The sequence below is a fragment of the Lolium rigidum genome, chromosome 3, assembly GCF_022539505.1.
Source record: "Lolium rigidum isolate FL_2022 chromosome 3, APGP_CSIRO_Lrig_0.1, whole genome shotgun sequence".
NCBI lineage: Eukaryota > Viridiplantae > Streptophyta > Magnoliopsida > Poales > Poaceae > Lolium > Lolium rigidum.
The window spans coordinates 395064750-395071427 of NC_061510.1; the positions used below are offsets into that span (position 1 = coordinate 395064750).

The 6678-nt window shown below is 57.0% G+C and overlaps 1 long non-coding RNA gene across 1 annotated transcript; it reads right to left on the reverse strand.

Annotated features, from left to right (window-relative positions):
* Window positions 1-5237: 5237 nt before the first annotated feature.
* On the reverse strand, window positions 5238-5966 carry LOC124702568. Its single transcript, XR_007002551.1, has 3 exons — window positions 5875-5966; window positions 5365-5436; window positions 5238-5281 (listed from the first exon to the last, which is right to left on the reverse strand). It is a non-coding gene; the product is annotated as an uncharacterized LOC124702568 (long non-coding RNA).
* Between the last annotated feature and the right edge of the window lie 712 nt (window positions 5967-6678).

Sequence of the window (6678 nt, forward strand, 5' to 3'; positions counted from 1 at the left end):
CCCGGACATTCCAAATGATAATCTTGAGACCAGAATCCATTAACAACAAATCGACGGATAGGACAGGCGCCGCTATGCCACAATGGGCGCACCGGCCAGCGTAGGCGACGACAAGGAAGCCGGGAGTTGCCTGTCAACGAGTGCCGCTATGGCGGTGAGGACGGCCAGCGGAATTGGTGCAGCGAAGACGTCGTCGAAGGCTTTCATCTCAGCGGCGGTGATCGTCTGGTTGGTGCCCACAATTCCTAGGGTGCGGAGGACCTGTACGTGAGCCCGCCGTTCAGCAGTGGGTGGCCCCGTCGCGGCGGCGGTGGTGGAGGCAGAGCGGCCTCGTCGCGGCGTGAAATTGACTGGCTGCCGTCGCGTGCGTTTGCCCGGCGTGGGGATGGCAGAATCAAGCTGCTTGGTCGCCGCCGCGAGAAAGTCGCCGAGAGTCCGGGACAACGGCGGCGGTGACGCGGCCGCATTCGCTCTGGGCCTTGATCTGCGCATCGTGATCGGCGGGTCGGCGAAACGGTTTGCATGCTCCTGTCGCTGGGGTTGGGCCGGTGCGGGCGTGGAGGAGTTGGGCTGTTGGAGGATGGTGATGGGCCGTGGCTCTTGGGCCTGGCCATGGGCCACCGGAGTGGAAGCATCTAGAGTCGCAGCCAAAGGGTTGGCGGGAGAATCCTCAGCCGTTTGGTTCTGGGTCCTCTCTGGCGCTGACCGGTCTCCACAAGCATCCAAGGTTGCAGCAGGAGATGCAGCAGAGACAGGATCAGGATTGTCCTGTCACTGATCGCCCCCAGAGAGGGTGTCTTGCACCGAATCGGCAACTTCGCTTTGCAAAAGCGCCTGAGAGGGGAAGGGACACGGATCCCTATCACCATTTTGGTCGGGCGCGGAGCAGGCGGCCTGTCCCTCGCTGTCCTTGCATGCACTATGCGACGAGGAGGTCTGGCTCTCTGTGGTCCCAAGGTTAGGAAAAGGGTGTGGCCCGGCGAATGGCGTGGCGCCAGGTGTATCGACAGCATGCGCAACAGGCGGTGGGTCCGGCGCTGTCTCCTCGGCCTAAGACGGCGCAGCAGCTTTGGGGTGGTATTCCAGCGGCTTTCTTCTTTGGTGACCCCCGCCCCTTCTCTTTTTGGCAACACGACGAGGACGGCGGGGCCACCGGCCAGGCTGAGTAGGCCATGGGTCCATCACCTTGTCCAGCGACGACGGCGCCGCCGCGTGGAAGCGGCCATGGCCCCAGCCGGCGTCGACACAGATCCCATCAGCACGCGAGGCACGAGGCGCAGTCCAACCGACGGAGTCCACGGCCATACCATCGGCGCGGCCATCCGGCGCGCCGCCGGTGCGGCGGCGCTTGCGTCCGCGACGGCGAGAGCGGCCCTGGGTCGCTCCCGTGTTGTTGTTGTTGTCGGCGTTGCCATGCGCGCCGTCGTGTTCATCAGCATCGTCACGGTCTCCAGGTGGAGGGGGGCGCGCGGCGGTGGACCTGCCGGAGTCGGTAGGGATGACGCGGATGTCGATGGGGTAGGTAAGGGTCCGCAGCGTGGGTGGCGCAGATGGGACGTGTGCAGGCAGAACCTCGACGATCTCCAAGATAGCGCGGCGGCGTATGGAGGCCGGGTCGTCGGTGCGTGCGGAGGCTCGGAAAACGGCCATGTCGGTGCGAGACCTTGTCGCAGGGTCGAGCCTGTCAATCCAGCACCCAGAGCCAAGGAGATGCTCCGCCGTCGAAAGGTGCCATGCCTGGGCAGGGATACCACGGAGCTCGATCTCGACGCGTTGATCCAACTTGCCTGTGCCGGCGTGGGTGAACTTGCTCCAGGGTCGGAGGAGGAAGGAGAAGTTGGTGCAGTTGACGAGGTGCTCGCCGGCGACACGGTCCATGGTGGGCCTGGTGGAGAAGAGGATGAGGAAGTCTTCTGGCTGATGAAGATGAACGGAGAAGTCGCCCGGAGCCAGATCAAACATGACGTAGAGAACACGCTCCAAGTCGCCCAAGGACACGGCGGGTCTGGTCCCTGTGATCGTGGCCACCATGGCGCGCTGCAGGGTGAGCTCGGCCTCCTCCATCTTGACAGATCGAGGGAGAAGGACGCGCATAGGCGCGGTGGCGGCCGCTGCGGGAGGCGGTGGTGGGGGAGCGGTCGTCGGGGCAGGGAGGGTCACGGGTCTTGGCTCCAACTGCGGCGGGGTCGAGCGGGGACGCGCGCGGTCACCGTCCCTCCGCGCCCGGGCGCGGTCAGCCTCGAGGCGGCGACGCTGCTGTTCGCGCTCGCACGCCGCGCGGTCAGCGGAGGAGTGGCCAAGCAGGAGATAGGTGCGGCAGCGCACCATGTTGGTGCAGTCACGGATGCGGTGCCCCGGGTCGAGGCAGCGGAAGCAGAGCTCCGTGTTCGTCGGGGAGGAGCTGCGACGACGGGGGCTCGGCGTGGGGCGCGGTGGCGTGCGGCGTTGGTGATGCCTGCGACGCGGCCGTTGGAAGCCCTCGGCGTCCGTCGCGGCGGCGTTGTTGTTGACCCGATGAATCTCCGAGCGGGGGCCGAGGCGCGTCTGCTCGCAGGCGCAGCACGACGGCTGGCTGCGGGGGCAGGCGCTGCGGCGGCAGGGGGAGGCGGAGGTGGCGGGGTGGCGGCGACGTCGCGGTAGGAGCGGCCGGCGGAGCTTCCACCCGAGAGGTCGTCGTCCGATTCCATCCAGCGGGGGTTGCTGCCGGCGGCGGACGCGCCGGAGGGGGAGGGGGACGCCATGAGGAGGGCTAGACTAGGGCTAAGGAGGCCTACCGGTGGTGGTTGCGGCGGCGGCGGGCTAGGCTACGAGCGGAGGTGGGTGGGAGAGCCATGTCTACACATTAGCTGTTTTCAAAATTCACCAGGTCCGTTTACTGTTTTTTTAGAGCATCTCCACTAGTCCCCCCGAACAGGCCCCCGGCGAGCGTTTTTTCCATCCGGACGGCGTAATTCGGCCCAGTCGCGCCCCCGGTTCCTCGATTTCGTCCGGATTTGGCCCTTCATCCATCCGGCGAGCCCACGCCATCCCCGGCCCCCGGGAGCGCTCGGGAGTCCGACGAAACGAAAGCGCGCGTGGCCCCAACTTGTCGGCGACAATGGACCGGGGTTTGCACGGCAATACCCTCGTCTCTCCCGATCTACGGCAATACCCTCGTCGAACGAAAGCTTTGAACTCTCAAGTGGTGCAACATAGATAGATTATATATATTTCGAATATAATTCGAATGAACATAAAAATTACATAGAAAAACTTTAAAACAAACTTAAACTACTTCTTCCTCGATGGCCCCGCCTCATCGTCGGGGCGGCGACGCTTCCGGCTCGTCACCTCCTCGTCGGAGGAAGTTGGGTCCTCCTCCTCGTCAGTGTCCTCAACCTCTTCGTCGTCCTCCTCCTGCTGCTCCTCCTCCTCTTCCTCGGCCTCTTCGTCGGCCTCGCTCCTTGGCCTCTTCGTCCTCCTCCTCGTCGTCATCCCATGCGTCCTCCTCCTCGTCGTCATCCCATTCGTCCTCGCCGGCCGGCGGGAGGGAATCGTCGCTCGCCGGACGATGCAGCTTTATCCCACCAATGGCGCCATCCAGGCGGCTTCCCTCGCTCGTCGGTGTCCGATGGCCAAGAGAGATCGCTCATGGTTGACGGAGGATGGTGAGGAGAGAACAGATGAATGGCGTCGGCCGTCGTAAACCGTATATGTAGGTCTCTCGACGAAGAGAGCGGCGGTTGCTCTTCCGTGGAGTTCGTGCTCCATTACGACGGTTCTCGCATCGAGGCCACTTCGGCCGTTCCCGACGAGTCGTTTGGGCTCTCCAGACCACTTTGCGACGGTTCAATGCGTCGAGGGCACTCCGACGATTGCCCTTCCCGCGGATCGCACCGTCGCTATGCACGCGGTGGGTGCGCGACCATGGGCTCGCGGCTGGGAAAATGGGCCTCCCCAGGCCACAAAATACATCCATCCGGCGATAACTAACGCCGGATTTCGGCCTGGGGAGCCCCACGGCTGGGGATGCTCTTAGGCTCTGTTTGTGTAGGCTGCAGCTTTTGAAAAGCAGCTGTAGCTGGTGAGCTGTGGAAAAACAGCTGTAGGAAGCAGCTGTGAGAAGCAGTAATTTGATGTTTGGCTAGACTGCTGTTGATGGCTGTTGTGCTGGTATGAAGGATGAAATGTCTGAAATGACCCTAAGTCTGAAGAAGTTGTATAAGTGTTGATTTGACACGAATTAGCTACTTCTGATTGTTTGTTTATAACATTATTGTCATGCTTAAGGGTTCATTTTGAGTATTCATATTAAATATAAAACATCACATATCAATAATAATATGACAAGAAAAAACAAATATTACAACATTCCCAGTTTTCCGTCTGCAAAGGAAGCATAGTCAAAAAAAGAAAGAAAATCTGCATAGTCAACGTACTGGCACCGTCTTGCCAAAAGATGAATCAAATCTAGAGAATCCAGGGAGCAATTGCTGGGTGAGTGGAGGTCCGGTCTCGCGCAGGTCGCTCCTGACGGTCTGGTGGCGCGCGTGGCTCCTGGAGGCTGACGAACCGGCAAGGGAGCAGCGATACAGGCGTTGGGCCGAGCTACGGCGAACTCCTCTGCAGAGAGGAGAGGACTACGGCCGACGGGGACAAGCTCCACCCGCCGTGGCTAGCGGCGGAGGAGAAACGGCGAGGCATTACCAACTCGAACATCTCCTGTCGCCGGCGGCCGACGGGTATCCGTGGTGTGTGCGGTCGATTCGCGGACGCGGCGAGCTCAACGAGGCCAGGAACATACATGAGGATGAGTCCTTGGACATCAGCGGCGGGGATTGGTGCGGATGAGGCCGGGGAGCGGCGGCGGCTGGGGCGCTGTAAACCTAACCCTAGCTAGCCATGGATGGTTGGGGAAATGGGGTCAGGGGTGGCGGCTCGTTGAGGATTGCAAGGGCGGATAGGAATATATAGGAATGGCAGTTTTTTCGTAATTACGTCGAAGTGCATGGGCAATTTTGGTCCAGTGTATTTCGGAAAGCAGGCAAAAGCTCGGGAAGCACCTCACCCGGTGCTTTTGCTGCTTTTCGGCCTCCCAGTGCATTTTAGGAGCCGCGCTTCTCCACAGCGCTTTTCTATTTTGTGGTGTTTGTTTGAGCTTCTGCTTTTGGACCTAAAAGTACAAGCAGAAGCCCAAATAAATAGAGGCTTAAACTCCCGTGCCTGTCGCTGTCGTTTTGAAATCTCGTCTTTATTTTTCCATACCACTTCCTATCCCTCCGCTTTTCGACTTCTTTAGGATCTGCATATATGGCACACAGTTGTGTAATTGCCACGGCTTTTAGACTGTTGCATACATGACATATTCAGGTTGTTCTTAATTACCTTGCCCTTTCTTGTTGGTCATGTCCTGAAATGGATTATGGCTCGAAGATGAGATTATGATCTGTGCTTCCTCTGTCCAAGAAATCACAGTTTAAAATATATTCAGAAAATATTCACCAATGCGTAGATGACATTATGATCTGTGCTTCCTCCATCAAAGATGACATTATGATCTGTGGTTCTGGTTTAAAATACAATTCAGAAATTATTCACCGAGACGACTCAAATTTCATCATGAGACCAATTTTGCAAATGAGTAAAAGTAAAACAGTGGGAAAACCTAGAATCAGCACTAATACAAAGATATCTAAGAAAATAGATGGAAATTATGCAATAAAACATTGATTTTGAAGACTTCAGGGTTTAGGAAAGAACATAACTGCATACACACATCTTTGTTAAAACTTTTAAAACTGTCCTCAAACTAAACAATTTTTAATTACATAGAAACTTTCACCAATGTAAGAAATGTGTAGGTGCAAGTGCAATGTCTCCCTTAAGGATGCTTACTTCTCCAATCTTATTTCGCTCTACCAAAGCTATTTCTAGATCTGCATAGCAATATATACATTGCCAACTCCTGCAAAAATTGTAGTAATAAGAATTGACGGGAGAGGTGAACAGATAATGGTCCTAGAGACTACAAAAAGAAATATTAAAACTACTTGGATTAGCAGCGTTACATAGATTTTTATTATGAACATTTGTCCGTGCAAATCGTAGCTGTGAGCCGGCCTCTAATCAAAAATGCAATAAACAGTTCCCATATATCCGGGGAACAAAACATTGAGCAATTGAAAAAACCCGACCATACATGTTGGCGTTGTTCACTTTGAACATCTGAAAGTACTGTACTTCAGTTGGGGAACAACATACTCATGGAATGGAATTGGAATCCTAGAAAAACAATCTAAGCACAACTGAGAGTAGGCAGTCATGAAATAGTAAATAGAGGATACCAAACCTGAGAGTTGGAGGGACGCGGGTTGCATTGCTGATGGAGCCTCACACAAATTTAACGGTACACTGAATCCTTCCGGATCCAGGTCGCCGTTGCTGGGTCGTTTCTGCTCTGGCACGCACGGCGGAACCCGTCGTCGTTGTGCCGGCGCCCAGCCTGGGGCAGGGCTCCATCGGATCTGGGAGGCTGACGATCAACCTCGGCAGCGGTGATCCTCGGATCTGGAAGGCTGGTGATCGATTCATCGATCGCAGGCTCGCGGCTGCTACGGCATTGCGGAGGATGGCCGCGGTGGCGGCGGTTCCTCGGTGTAGGCCTGCAGTGTGTGAGTGTGGGACGGAGAAAAGGATGCC